The sequence below is a fragment of the Oryctolagus cuniculus genome, chromosome 2 (assembly GCF_964237555.1).
Source record: "Oryctolagus cuniculus chromosome 2, mOryCun1.1, whole genome shotgun sequence".
NCBI classification, from domain to species: domain Eukaryota; kingdom Metazoa; phylum Chordata; class Mammalia; order Lagomorpha; family Leporidae; genus Oryctolagus; species Oryctolagus cuniculus.
In genome coordinates, this window is record NC_091433.1 from 138,669,371 (window position 1) to 138,683,829 (window position 14,459).

The 14,459-nt window shown below is 38.5% G+C and overlaps 1 protein-coding gene across 3 annotated transcripts in view; it reads left to right on the top strand.

Moving 5' to 3' along the window:
* PELI1 (pellino E3 ubiquitin protein ligase 1) overlaps window positions 1–14,459 on the top strand; it is a 70,736-nt gene that overhangs the window by 25,550 nt on the left and 30,727 nt on the right. The window contains exon 1 of one of the 3 annotated variants that reach the window (XM_002709842.5): window positions 6,933–7,060. The exons of the other annotated variants lie outside the window; for them this stretch is intronic. The gene's annotated coding sequence lies outside the window, so the exon portion shown is untranslated. Of the gene's footprint in view, window positions 1–6,932; window positions 7,061–14,459 lie in introns of those variants that run through there. 3 annotated transcript variants of the gene reach the window in all.

The following is a 14,459-nucleotide window of genomic DNA, read 5'->3' on the forward strand; positions in this document are numbered from 1 at the left end:
TTATGTCAAAGTCTTCAAAGAGAAAGAGCAGTGCACAGAATCTTCAGAAAGTTCATGGAAGATTCATACTGTTAAAAAAAACTTCATAAATTTCAAAAATTTGTTGCAACAAAATAAGCTTACCTTTTAATTCCATTTTCTGCAAACTGTATGAAGTACTCTAATGTTTATTAGGATCTTGTTTGCCTTTCTATTATGAAAAATAATCATGTTAACTTCTCAAGATGCTGTGATTTGGCAAATGGCAATATGTGAAAACATTAAAAAAAGATCCTTACTGAGAGTTGTAAATTGTGTGAAATTCAAAGATGTGTGTAGAAATTTAAACATGCTATCATATACCCTGCAGTAAAACTCCAGTAAAGGCGGGAGCATAATTAGGACAAATAATTAGAAATAACAATAAAGGCAAAGTAAGAATTTCTTTTTTAATTATAGATGTTGCAGTAGTTCAACTTAGTCTTTAACTCTGATTAAAACTAAAATTTTTGGAAATTTCTGAGATCCTACTTTAAAAATTTTATTTGAGGGTAGCATTGGAGAGAAATGCAAATAAAATGTATACAGTGTTTTAAAAATGATATTTGCAAAAGCAGTGAAATGTGTTATGTACAACTTTTAAGACTGATATTATTATATGATGAAAAAAAGAAGGTCTAGGGGCTGGCGCTGTGGCGCAGCAGGTTAACACCCTGGCCTGAAACAGTGGCATCCCAAATGGGTGCCTATTCTAGTCCAGGCTGTTCCTTTTCTGACCCAGCTCTCTGCTATGGCCTGGGAAAGCAGTAGAAGATGGCCCAAGTCCTTGGGCCCCTGCACCCGCGTGGGAGACCTGGAAGAAGCTCCTGGCTCCTGGCTTCGAATCAGCGCAGCTCTGGCCGTTGCAGCCAATTGGGGAGTGAGCAATCAGATGGAAGACCTCTCTCTCTCTCTCTCTCTCTCTCTCTTTCTGTGTAACTCTGACTTTCAAATAAATAAACAAATAAATCCTTTAAAAAAAAAAAAAAAGAAAAGAAAGTCTCAAAATTTTAGGGGAAAAATGTTTTCCCTGAGTTTTTAGCTGCTTTACGGTCCAAACATTTTCTCATTTATATCCTACTACAAAACCTGACTGATAGGCACTCTGTAAATATTTACTCAACTAACCTGAATGAGAAATGGAAAGCAGTATTTTTCTGGGCATTAAAATTGCTGCATTCCCCCACCCACCCACACACACATATCCCTGTTTGTCCTCAGTTTTGAATGTGAAGAAAACTGGTTGATACCAAATTGTGGCGGGAACTAACATTGTTTTAAAGGGAACTTGATGATTTAACCTAGTTCCTTTTTTTCAGGTGTCTAGAGTCTAGAATATAGATTCTAAATTATATGAATGGAATGAGTCTATTTTTTATCTTTGATTTATTGCAAAAAAGGAGATTAAACTAGGATAGAGAGTTGCTTTGAAAAAAAGTAGATTTTCCTGTCTAGTTGTCATTTGTAACAATGCAATTGGAGGGAAGCGAAGTTCCAACTATTAAGTGTTAACTGAGGCAAGAATTTAGATTTTCCAGATTAGTTCCATTAAAAGAACAGCAGAATTGCAGTTGTCAGAGTCAAGGTGTCATTGGAAACAGAAGGTTGGGGTAAAAGTTAAAACAGCATTAAGTGAATTTTTTTTTTTTTTTACACAACAAAAGTTCCCAGAAGATATTCACTTCCAACTGAAGCCATAGAGTTTTCATCAGTGAACACTGCTGAGGAAACACTGCTGTAATATTACAGCGTACTAAATCATAGCAGCTCAACAAGTTTTATATAGCACCATGCCTCTTTAGAAAAGTTCTTGAGTAAACTTAATGACTTGGGATTTGAAGGGTCTTGTGTTTTCATACTCCCATGTTGTATTATCATTATTTAATACATAGCTGCAAAAGTGTCTCATAAATAATCTGGGCTTTTGCAAGTTAATATACTTTAAGAGAATATTTTGTTCTGGTCTTGGTAATCTAGCAGTTGTTGAAAGTATAAAAGTGTAAACATTCTGTTTTCAAGATATAAAGAGGAATCAATAATTGTCATAACTTTTTGTTGCACTGAACAGAAATTTTTTTTCCTCTCTTTTTTTTTTTTAAAGATTTATTTATTTATTTGAAAGTCAGAGTTAACAGAAAGAGAAGTAGAGACAGAGAGAGAGTCTTCGATCCGCTGGTTCACTCCTCAGTTGGCTGCAATGACCGGAGCTGTGCCGACCCAAAGCAAGGAGCCAGGAGCTTCTTCTGGGTCTCCCATGTGAGTGCAGGGACCCAAGAACTTGGGCCATCTTCCACTGCTTTCCCAGGCCATAGCAGAGAGCCGGATTGGAAATGGAGCAGCCGGGTCTCGAACCAGGGCCCATATGGGAAGTCAGCAACCTGCTACGCCACAGCACCAGCCCCTGAACTGAATTTTTTCAAGTGGGTTTTTTAATTGTTGCATACAGATATTACCAATCACAATTCATGAATAATTTTATTTCAATGTACCCTACCCAACTTCCCATTTGTAACTATATGTAAACTTCATCAAGTTTGTCCTGGTTTTCAGTACTTAAAAATTTTAAGACATTAAACAGAGATTCCTTCTCATCTGTTTTGGCCTGCCTAATTTTAAATAATTTTGCTCTAGCTTTTTATACAGGTTCTTAATTCTCTACATATTATCCCAAAAATGTCTGTGCAAACCCACTTACTCAAGGAAAGATTGACTAATATCTCTTCTGGATCTATTCACTCTAAGAAAACCTCTGTCATGCTTAAATACAAATCTCAACATTTGGCACTTGGTTTCTAAACAATCTGAGCAACTTACTTAGCCTAATTTCCTGGTCTGTCATAGGATAGTTGTAAAGATTGAGTTTAGTACACTCATATTTAAAGTTCATAGCACCTGCTTGTTTTCTTCAACTTTCGGAAACTTCAAAGACTTTTAAATTAACTTTAGGGTAAAAGTTCAATTTCTTTTCTGATTTTTTAAAAAAGATTTATTTATTTATTTATTTGAAAGAGTTACACAGAAAGAGAAGGAGATGCAGAGAGAGAGAGAAGGCTTCCATCAGATGGTTTACTCCCCAATTAGCTGCAATGTCTGGAGCTGCAGATCCGAAGCCAGGAGCCAGGAGTTTCTTCCAGGTCTCCGATGTGGTTGCAGGGGCCCAAGGACTTGGGCCATCTACTGCTTTCCCAGGCCATAGCATAGAGCTGGATTTGAGGTGGAGCAGCCGGGACTCAAACCGGTGCCAATATGGGGTGCCAGCACTCTAAGTTGTGACTTTACCCACCACGCCACAGTGCTAGACACCCCTTTTTTTTTTCAATTTATTTATTTGAAAGATGGGGTTACAGAGAGGGTGAAGCAGAGTCAGAGATCTTACATCTGCTGGTTCACTCCTCGAATGGCTGCAATAGCCAGGGCTAGGCTGGGCCAGAGCCAGGAGCTTCATACTGGTCTCCCACATGGGTTCAGGGGCCTAAGCACTTGGGCCATCTTCTGCCATTTTCCCAGGAAGGTGGATCAAAAGTGGAACAGCTCAGTGCTCTAATCAGCACCCATATAGGATGCTGGCAGGGAAGGTGGCACCTTTACCCACCATTACACAGTGCCATCCCCAGAGTATGAGATTTGAATTTTAAGTCTAACTCTGAATTTCATGATTCCTGGTACAAAACCAATTGGTTTTGGGAAGTCTTCAGCTCTGTTTGTGAAAATATACCTATCATGTAGAATGTTCAAATGACTCGTTTCCCTCAGTTTCTCTGTCTCAAGAAGAAGAGTTACAAATTCTAGGTTTTTCAAATTTTATGTAAGTTCTGAGGTTGCATATGAACAGTGTTTGAATTACAGATATATGCCAGCACCCTAGTGGTTCTTAAGTTAATTAGCAAGTTTGTGTTTTGTTTTACTTTTATTTGAGAGTCAGAGAGAAAGGCAAGGGCTCCCATCCCCAGGTTTACTCTCCGGATGCCCTTAATAGCCTGAGCTGGACCAGGGCCATTGCTGAGAGTCAGGAAGTCATTCCAGGTCTCCCTTGTTGGCGACAGGGACCCAATGAGACATCCTTGCTGCCTCCCAGGGTCTATAGTAGGTTTTTGTAATGGGAAGTAGTATATTTGCGTGCTTGTTTATTTATTGCAACAGCTTTATTGATGTATGATTTATATTTCATACAGTTTATTCACTTGAAATGTACGCTTTAGTTGTTTTTAATATAGTGCAGCGAATGTTGTAGCCATCAGCACAGTCAATTTTAGACCATTTTTATCACTTGGAAAAAATAAACTTCATACCTTTGGCCACTACCTTTCAATCCCCTGTTCTACCTTCTGTCCTAACTCTGGTAGCCACTAATCTACTTTGTGTCTCTAGATTTGCTGGTTTTGGACATTTCGTATGAATGGAATTATACAATAAGTGATCTTTTGTGCTTGATTTCTCTTTGCAAAAAGTTTTCAAGGTTCATACTATGTTGTAGCATCTATCAATACTTTATGCCTTTTTATCACTAATATCCGATTTATGTATATATTTTGGTTTTTTGCTATTATGAATAATGTTGCTTTGTTTGAACATCATGTAGTGTTTGTGTGGACTTAAGTTTTTTTTCTCTTGGGTTTATACCTGAGAATTGAATTCCTGGATCATACGATAACTTTATATTTAATCTTGTGCAACAGCCAGGTTGTTTCTAAATCAGCTACAACATTTTACTTTCCCACTAGCAGTGATTCAGGGTTCTAACTTTTCCACATCGTTTCCAATATTTTTCATTATCTGACTTTTTTATTAGAGCCATCCTAGTGAATGTGAAGTGGGATTTCATTGTGGTTTTGATTTGTATTTCCCTGATGTATACTGATGTTGAGCATCTTTTCATGTATTTTTTGGCTGTTTGTTTAACTTCTTTGGAGAAATTAATGTTTGAATCCTTTGCCAGTTTTTTAAGTTTACTAATCTATTTGAGAAAGAAACAAATATATAAACAGAAAGAGGAAGAACACTCCCATTTGCTGGTTCACTCCCCAGATGCCTACAACTGAATGGCCCAAAGCCAAGAATTAGGAGCTCGATTTAGGAACTCAACTACATGAGCCATCAGTGCTACCCCCCCCCCCCCACCGGAGACCTCATTAGCAGTAAACTGGAATCTAGAGCTGGAGCCAGGTTTTGAACCTAGAAACTCCATTGTGGGACATGGGTGTCCTAAATGATATCTTAACCACTAGATCCAGTGACTACCCCTGCCAATTTTTGTTGAGTTATTTAAATTTTAATTACTGAGTTGTGAGTCCTTTAAATATTCTAGATAGTATAAATCCCTTATCAGGGCTGGGACTGTGGCACAGTGGGTTAACGCACTGGCCTGAAGTGCCGGCATCCCACACGGGTGCTTGTTCTAGTCCGGCTGCTCCATTTCTGATCCAGCTCTCTGCTATGGTCTGGGAAAGCAGTAGAAGATGGCCCAAGTCCTTGGGCTCCTGCACCCGCGTGGGAGACCTAGAAGAAGTTCCTGGTTCCTGGCTTCAGATTGGCACAGCTCCTGCCATTGTGGCCGATTGGGGAGTGAGCCATCAGATGAAAGACCTCTCTCTCTCTCTCTCTCTCTCTCTCTCTCTCTGCCTCTCCTTCTCTCTGTGTAACTCTGACTTTCAAATAAACAAATTTAAAAAAAATCCCTTATCGATAAGATTTTGCAAACATTTTTCCCATTTGGGTTTTCTATGCAGTACATTGGATTTCTAGATTTCTTTTGTTTATTTATTTATTATTTATTTCTAGATTTCTTTTATTTATTCAGGTAAGGAAAGTCACAAAGTGGAAGTGTGAACAGCCAATTTTGGGAGGATTGCCCCATCTAATGTGTAAAAAAAAAAAAAGAAAAAAAATGCATCTCCATGGCACCTGTCACAAAACTTTGTCTAATTATTAGTTTTCACTTTATGGTATAACATTATAACAACATACAGCATAAAATAGAGCTACAGGTAAATACTTGTGTAGCTCAGGTAATAATACCTCCACAGCGCAAAGTATGAGTTACCTGTTTGCTAATGGCTCTGTTCTTTAGTGCCTCTGATGTTGCCTCCAATGAAACAAACTCTGATACGTGAGTTGAAAGATCTGTTGGGTTGGCACCGTGGCTCACTTATCTAATCCTCTGCCTGCAGTGCCGGCACCCCGGGTTCTAGTCCCAGTTGGGGCGCCACGTACTAGTCCCAGTTGCTCCTCTTCTAGTCCAGCTCTCTGCTGTGGCCTGGGAGGGCAGTGGAGGATGGCCCAAGTGCTTGGGTCCCTGCACCCACATGGAAGACCGGGAGGAGGCACCCAGCTCCTGGCTTCCAATCGGCGAGCGCCGGCCGTAGTGGCCATTTGGGGAGTGAACCAATGGAAGGAAGACATTTGTCTCTGTCTCTCTCTCACTGTCTATAACTCTACCTGTCAAATAAAAAAAAAAAAAAAAAAGAAAGATATTTTGGCTAGCTTCCTACTTATCTCTATGACCTTCATCAAATGACTTACCCTCTCTGGATATGGATTTTTCTCTTCTGTAAAATGTGAGAATTGAAAGGAAGTTTGAAAAGTGTACTCTTTATAGTAACAGTAGTTTTTTTGTTGTTCTTGTCCTTAATAGGGATAAGTTATTAAACCTTGTTAAAATCTTAGACTTAATATATGTTTTCTCAAAAAGATTGGAGTTAGATGGATTTGACTAAAAAACTGGGCACATGTAGATATTCAGTAATGATTAAAGTAGTAAATGCCATCTACGTGATTAGCATTGTAGGTTAAAGGAACATGACCTAAGCATTCCCAATGAGGTAGAACTAAAGGGATAATTTACATGCCTGCTGAGGGTGTGGCTAAGGTAAAGGAACTATGAGGAAGAAATCCTTAATCACATCTTCAGACGTGTTGTTTAGAGAAAGAACAAACTCTCAGAGGTCAATTGTGTCCAAAAGGTGAAAACAAAACTTAGACTACAGCCAAATAGAAAAATAGAACCATAAGGGAAAAAACATCTGAAAGGCTTGGAAATTGTGAGGTAAGTGTTCTTTGTTTTGTTTTGTTGTAAAATGTTTGCTAAAAGTTTTTGGGGTACTGAAAGTTTATCCAGTGGTTCCTGAGATCAGCTGAGAGGAAAAATGAGACCTGTAAGCCATGCCAGATTTGGAGGAGTAGCTAAAGGGTCATGTAGAATCAGGTCCATTTGCCAAAGTTTGGTAACTGCTTCCTACCAGCCAAGAAAGCTACTTAAAAGTTTTGGTTATGTTTTGTTTTTGTTTTTGTGGTTGACTGGCCTCCCTCCTACTTTTAATCAAGCATCATTGTTAATAAAGCACATGTGAGAAGTAAGAAGAAAGTTATTTTTTAAAAAATCTAGTCAGAATTCAGATTGGGGAAGAAAAGCTTAGAAATTTAATTCTAACCCTTTTTATCCTTATAAAAAATGGGTCTTTGTTGCATTATAAAAATAGTTCATTATAAACACTTAGAAAATATGGAAGTTTTATCTTTATTTTTAGTGTTCCAAACTCTTTAAGAAAAATATTTTTTAAAGATTTATTTACTTTATTTGGAAGTCAGAGTTACACGGGGGGGGGGGGGGGGAGTGAGAGGTCTTCCATCTGCTGGTTCACTCTCCAATTGGCTGCAATGGCCAAAGCTGTGCCAATCTGAAGCCAGGAGCGTCCTCTGGGCCTCCCATGTGGGTGCAGGGGCCCAAAGGCTTGGGCCATCTTCTGCTGCTTTCCCAGGCCATAGCAGAGAGCTAGATTGGAAGTGAAGCAGCCAGGACTCCAACCGGCTCCATATGGGATGTTGGCACTGCAGGCAGTGGCTTTACCCGCTGTGCCATAGCGTGGGCCCCAAGAAAAATATTTTTCTATAGGACATTGTTTAGTATAAACACAGAGCTGAAATACATAAAAATCTTTTATTCTTTGAATGCTCTGTTTCTTTATTTTTATTTTATTTATTTCTTTATTTTTTTTGACAGGCAGAGTGGACAGTGAGAGAGAGAGACAGAGAGAAAGGTCTTCCTTTGCCGTTGGTTCACCCTCCAATGGCCGCCTTGGGGTGCACCGCACTGATCCAAAGGCAGGAGCCAGGTGCTTCTCCTGGTCTCCCATGGGGTGCAGGGCCCAAGGACTTGGGCCATCCTCCACTGCACTCCCTGGCCACAGCAGAGTGGAAGAGGGGCAACCGGGACAGAATCCGGCGCCCCGACCGGGGCTAGAACCTGGTGTGCTGGCGCCGCAAGGCGGAGGATTAGCCTATTGAGCCACGGCGCCAGCTTGAATGCTCTGTTTCTAATCATTAAGGTGATAATGATGATGTCAGATAAGGTATGGACACCTTTATTGTCCTAGAGTTAAGCAAAATGATGAGTTGATATGTTGTAGAATTGTAGGTCCCCAGATTTTGTTATGGCATCAAGTTTGAGGGATAGAGAGTCACCTATATCCTATTTGGTATGAGTATAGAACCTGTCATCTCCAGCTTCTTGAGGAATTTCATCAGCATAGACTCATATGACAAAGCAGGATCACCAAATAGCAAAGAGTCTTAGAATATGTCCAGATCATTTTTATAGGTGTGTTTCCTGGACGGGAGATATGTCTACATTGAATGTAAACAGGATACTTTAGCAGGTTTATTTCACTGCAACCTACGTGGGCTGCTGCCCACAAAAGGAGAAGACAAGTTAGGCGGATTTACTGAAGAACAGCTTCAGGGGATGATACACAGTTACAGAATGCTGGGAAGCAACAGAAGTAAACTTGAAGTTAAAATATAGTTTGTTTTGTTCCAAGGCATTAAGTGACAAGTTACTATTACAGTGATGTTCTCTTTAAAAAATGATAATCCTGCTATGAACCAGAGCTGTTGTCCTATGGGCACATTCTGAGAAGGCTTGCAGATAAAATTGAAGCCACCAAAATTATTTTTATTTGACTTTTGTTAATTGGTTCCAACTAAGGTTAACAAGGGAACTTCCTGACTTTCCACTGAGATACTATTAGCAAGGTACTGCTCAGTATGGTGTGACTCAATTAATTATCAAATTGTCTAGTTGGCCATTTACATAGGTAGCTATGAATTCTGAGTATCGGTACTGACTATACAGTGCTGGTAGACTGTTTATTATTCTTTACAATAGAACTGGACACTTGAGGATTACTAAAGAACTTTAATAAGAGATTATCAGGTACTTAGACTCAAGTTGAAATTGAATTTAATAGCTGGATGGTATAGGTGATTTGCATATGCAACTTATTGAATAAATGTGAACCAGCATTTATACTTGTAACTTCAGTATTTTTTAAAGAAAAATCTTACTGTAATTAAGCACAAAACAAGTTCATCATTGGCTTTAGAGGAAAAATAGACTATGTACAGCCATTCCTTGTTGGAAAACTTTTTTTTTGTTTTGTTTTTAAAGCAGTAATTCCTCACACGGAACTTACAAGTAAGATAATTTGAGAGCAGAAAAAGTCAGTATGATGCCTTTGGTAGCTATTTGATGAAGCTTATCCCATCTCAGATTACCTCTGGGTACTGCTATTGTTTCTCCATGTTAATGAAAACCAAATTAATCTAATTGGTTTTAAATAAATTAATTAAAAGTATAAAACTGGAAGCAAACAGGCATGATAATTGGAAATGTGATTGAATGCTCAGCTGTTTTTATGTCTGAGATAATACAATATTTTATGATCAGATCAAAGCAATAAGATCCATATAATAGTGCTAAAAGGGCACTCTTTCTTTACATATGAACTGTATTTATTCTGTTTTTGTTTTTTTGTTTTTTTTTTTTAAAGATCTGTTTATTTATTTGAAAGGCAGAGTGACATGCAAAGAAGAAGAGGGAGACAGACAGATAATCTTCCAACTGATGGTTCACTTCCCAAACGACAGCCAGGAACTCTATTCGATTCTCTCATGCGTGAGGCAGGTACTCAAGTACTTGCGCCATCATCTGCTGCATCTCACAGTGCCCATTAGCAGGGAGTTGGATCTGGATTAGAAGCAGAGCATTGTGGACTCAAACGCACTCTGATAGAAGATGCAGGTGTCTCAAACAGTGGCTTATCCTCTTGTACCACAACACCCACCCCCTTCTGTTTTTTTTTTTTTTTTTTTTTTTTTTATGGGCTGTTTCTTAGCAGATTATAACAGATCTGTTAAAAGCTACTTTACTATCCTGAAAAAGTGGTTCATTATCTTCATTTCATTTCTATCATTTACAGAGCATTTATATAGTTCATTTTTAAAACGTAGGATATTGTCTTGTGAAATACCTTATTCCATATTTGATATTAAGCCTGTGTTAAAATTATTCCCTGCTTCTTCTTAGTTCCATTTCTTCCCTTTTGGGCTACAGACTTCCTTAGGGAGGAGGGTGAGGGAGAAGTGAATTTTTCATCAGCCAATAGAATCTAGAATTACGTTGTGTTTGCCTGTTTTGCGTAACACAAGCCTACCCACACACATTGTGAAGTTCTTAAATGAAAGAATACTGAGCAGACAGCTATTCAGCCTGTGATTCTAAGTGTAATTGGCAGATGCTTTAATGCTATCTGGATTTTATCCTCTGTAAGAAGGTTGTTTGTCTAGCTTGTGGTGATGGCAGTGGAATAAAGAGGTAGGTGTTCTGTGGCTAAATTTTAAGTGTTACTTTGTCAATACTTCAGGTTAAAGAAAACTTGCAAAAGGAATGATTTGAAGCATAATTAGATGATTTATATTTAGTTTTTTCATATTCAGTTTTGGAGTGTGTTGTATGAATTAAATTCCCTTCCATCTTAGGAAATGGGTGGAATAAATCTCAAACTCGAAGGTTTTTGCTTTCTTAAAGGGGACTTACACTATTAATCTCATCTCTCATCAGGCTTGAAAGAAAACCCAAGTAATATGACTACAGTTGATTATTAGTCTAGAAGACTGTTTTTTCATACCAAACTGGAGTTTTTCCATGTTTGAACTTAATGCTATTCATGGTTTTCAATTATGAAATTTGAGAATTAAATCATAGGAGAGGAAAAATTTTAAAGACATTTAAAAATATTGGCAGTCATGCTTTATGGGAATTTTAAGTAGTATGATAAGGGGAGTTTTATTAATTCCAGGTATGTTGATTGATAACAGGAACTCTTTCTGCTAAGAAGTAAGTAGTCATAAGTTTCCCAGCAGTGTTCTTTTGTGAAGCATTTCACTTTTACCACAATAAAAGGCATAACTGACATTTTTTTTTATTTCTATAGGAAATTCCTGAAAAGCTTAATCTAATTTCTAGAATACTGCCATGCTGCCCAATAATGCATGGTAGTCTGATCAGTTTTCTGATCTATGCATATGTGAGGAGGAAGTATTGATAATCTCATTACATGTATGAAATGCATGTTAAGTCAGTGACAAGAGAAAAGTAAGTTAGAGGCAAGTTGTTCGTAATAATTTACCTAATTGGGGTGGTGTGATAATTTGAGTGGAGAAAGGAAATTCATAGAATTGTCTCAACTCTACATACTTATTCTTGTTGCAATGGAAAGGGTTACACAGGCATACCACACTGATTTAAAATATTCACTGGAGTTGGGGGGAGATGTTCTTAGCCTCCCATATGCCATGTCTCTAAATTAGTGCTATAAAAATTTATGGAAAAAAATGATTTGGTCAAAGAAAAATCAGCTACCACTTTTAAGAACTTTTCATGAGCCAAAAGAAAATCAAAACAAATTTTCGCTAATGGGAAATGAAACTTGTTCATTAGTGAGACAGTCATGTCATCTTTTTTTTTCAATTTTTAAAGATTTATTTATTTATTTTTAAAGTCAGAGTTACACACAGAGAGGAGAGCCAGAGAGAGAGAGAGAGGTGTTCTATCCGCTGGTTCACTCCCCAGTTGGCCACAGTGGCCAGAACTGCCAATCCAGAGCCAGGAGCCTCCTCCAGTTCTCCCATGCGAGTGCAGGGGCCCAAGGACTTGGGCCATCTTCTACTGCTTTCCCAGGCCACAGCAGAGAACTGGATCTGAAGTGGAGCAGGCACTGGCACTGTGGCACAACAGGTTAAAGCTCTGGCCTGTAGTGTTGGCATCCCATATGGACGCTGGTTCTAGTCCCGGCTGCTCCTCTTCTGATCCAGCTGTCTGCTATGGCCTGGGAGAGCAGAAGAAGATGGCCCATGTCTTTGGTTCTGCACAGCTCCAGCCATTGCTGCCATCTGGGGAGTGAACTTGCGGATGGAAGACCTCTCTCTCTGTCTCTACCTCTCTCTGTAACTCTCTTTCAAATAAATAAAATAAATCTTAAAAAAAAAAAAAAAAAGTAGAGCAGCCAGGATCCAAACTAGCACCCATATGGGATGCCGGCACTGCAGGCGACGGCTTTACCCACTATGCCACATCACTGGCCCCAATGTCATCTTTTAATAATGATTTCTTTCTGTGGATAACTGACTACTGTTAGAAACAGTATTGGAGATTTCATTTGTAATTTGAATTTTTGGCCACATTTTTCTTTTCCTGTTCCTTTTGAATGTAGCTTAAAATGGAATTTTGAAATGAAAACTTAAACTTAACTTTTTCATAAGAACAGAGAATACATGTTCTGATTCATTTGTGCTGCCCTCCCTCCCCCTTGAGAATCAGATGTTCAACCTAGAAGCTAATTGCAGTGGTTTTTGTGGTCTTTATTTTCAGGATCTGTTATGTACTAAGAGCAGTTTAAGACTAGAACTTTCCACTTAATGTCAAAGTTATCTCCAGTGAACAGATTAAAACATTTAGATACTGAGACATGAAGGTGAAACCCTGGGGAAATAATTCAGTCTTTAACTGATGAGGCAGCATCCCCATAAATCAACCAAATATTTATTAAGACTTATTTTGTATGCCTGGCTAAATGCATTAACAAATTTAACAAATGTTTGATTTTTTTTTAATCTTACATTAGGTTTTTGGAAATCACTAGCTTAACTTCACAGTTTGAATAATTTTGAGATGCCCAAAAGTTTGTGACTTGCAGTCATTTCTTATTTGACTGAGGTAAAGATTTGAATGCTATGCTGTGAGGAAGGTTTATAAGAAAAAGAAATAGTGTATTTAGTGAGTGATCCCAACAGATAGTCCAACATTCAAAATTCACTACAGCTTTAATCTCATTCAATCCTTACAACAAATCCTACAATGTGTGGGAAGTATTGTCCCCATTTTATAGGATGAGAAAATCGTGTGTTACAAAGCTGGTTTGTGAATTTCAAAGTTCATTAAGGACCCTGGATGTAGCCCTCATGATTGTCAAGGGCCGCAGGTAACAGCTGTGGCTTAGTCCTCTGTAAGTGTCTCTTCTGTACTATCATAGTGAAGCAATTAGTGATAATTCCAGAAGATATTTTGACTTTCTGGCTTCTCAACATTTGTTTATTTTAAAACCTGTTTAAATGAAATGTATCAAAATTACCCAGGAGTGCTTCTCTTTACCCTTCCTCCTCCCAACTGTGGTTCCTATTCCCTTTCAGAAACTTAAGAATAGGATTCAGTTGGCTAGGTAGGTGGCACTGAAGGTCAAAGATTTCAGAATATAGCACTAATTTCAGAGTACAGCATTAATTCAGAAAAATGACCTAACTGAAAATAGAAAGCGTTTTCTACTCTACTAAAACCAACTAACACTTTAAATAGTTAACATACCATGACATTTTTTCTTCAAGAAAAAACCATGAAGCATGATTTTGCTCAAATTTGGTCCATGTATGGGGGATAACTTTGGTCCAAGTATCACTCAGTCCAATGAATGACCGTATTTGTGCAGTAACAACTTTCCTGACCAAGGAGGCTATGGACAAGACAGGTTCACATCTGAGAAAGGATAAGACCTGGCAGGATTCATACAGCAAGAAATTCACACAACTTTGATTTATGAGAATGCCAGAAGGGGCAAACTTTGAATCTCAAATATATTTTCCTTTTTTTTTTTTTTAAGATTTATTTATTTTATCTGAGAGGCAGAGTTACAGAGAGGCAGAGGCAGAGAAAGAGGGGCCTTCCATCTGCTGGTTCACTCCTCAGATGGCTGCAATGGCTGGAGCTGCGCTGATATGAAGCCAGGAGCTTCTTTCGGGTCTCCCACGCAGGTAGAGAGACCCAAGGACTTCTTGGGCCATCCTCCATTGCTTTCCCCAGCCATAGCAGAGAGCTCAATCGGAAATGGAGCAGCTGGGACTCGAATTGGCGCCCATAATGGATGCTGACACTGCAGGCGGCAGCTTTACCCGCTATACCACAGTGCCAGCCCCTCAAATACAGGTTTATAAATGCCTTGTATTAAACTTAAAGTTCTCTCTTGTGTGTGTGTGGTCTTTAACTTTTTATTTTTGAAATAATTTTAGCCTTACAGGAAAATTGAGAAATTAATGCAACAAGTTTATATATGTTCTCA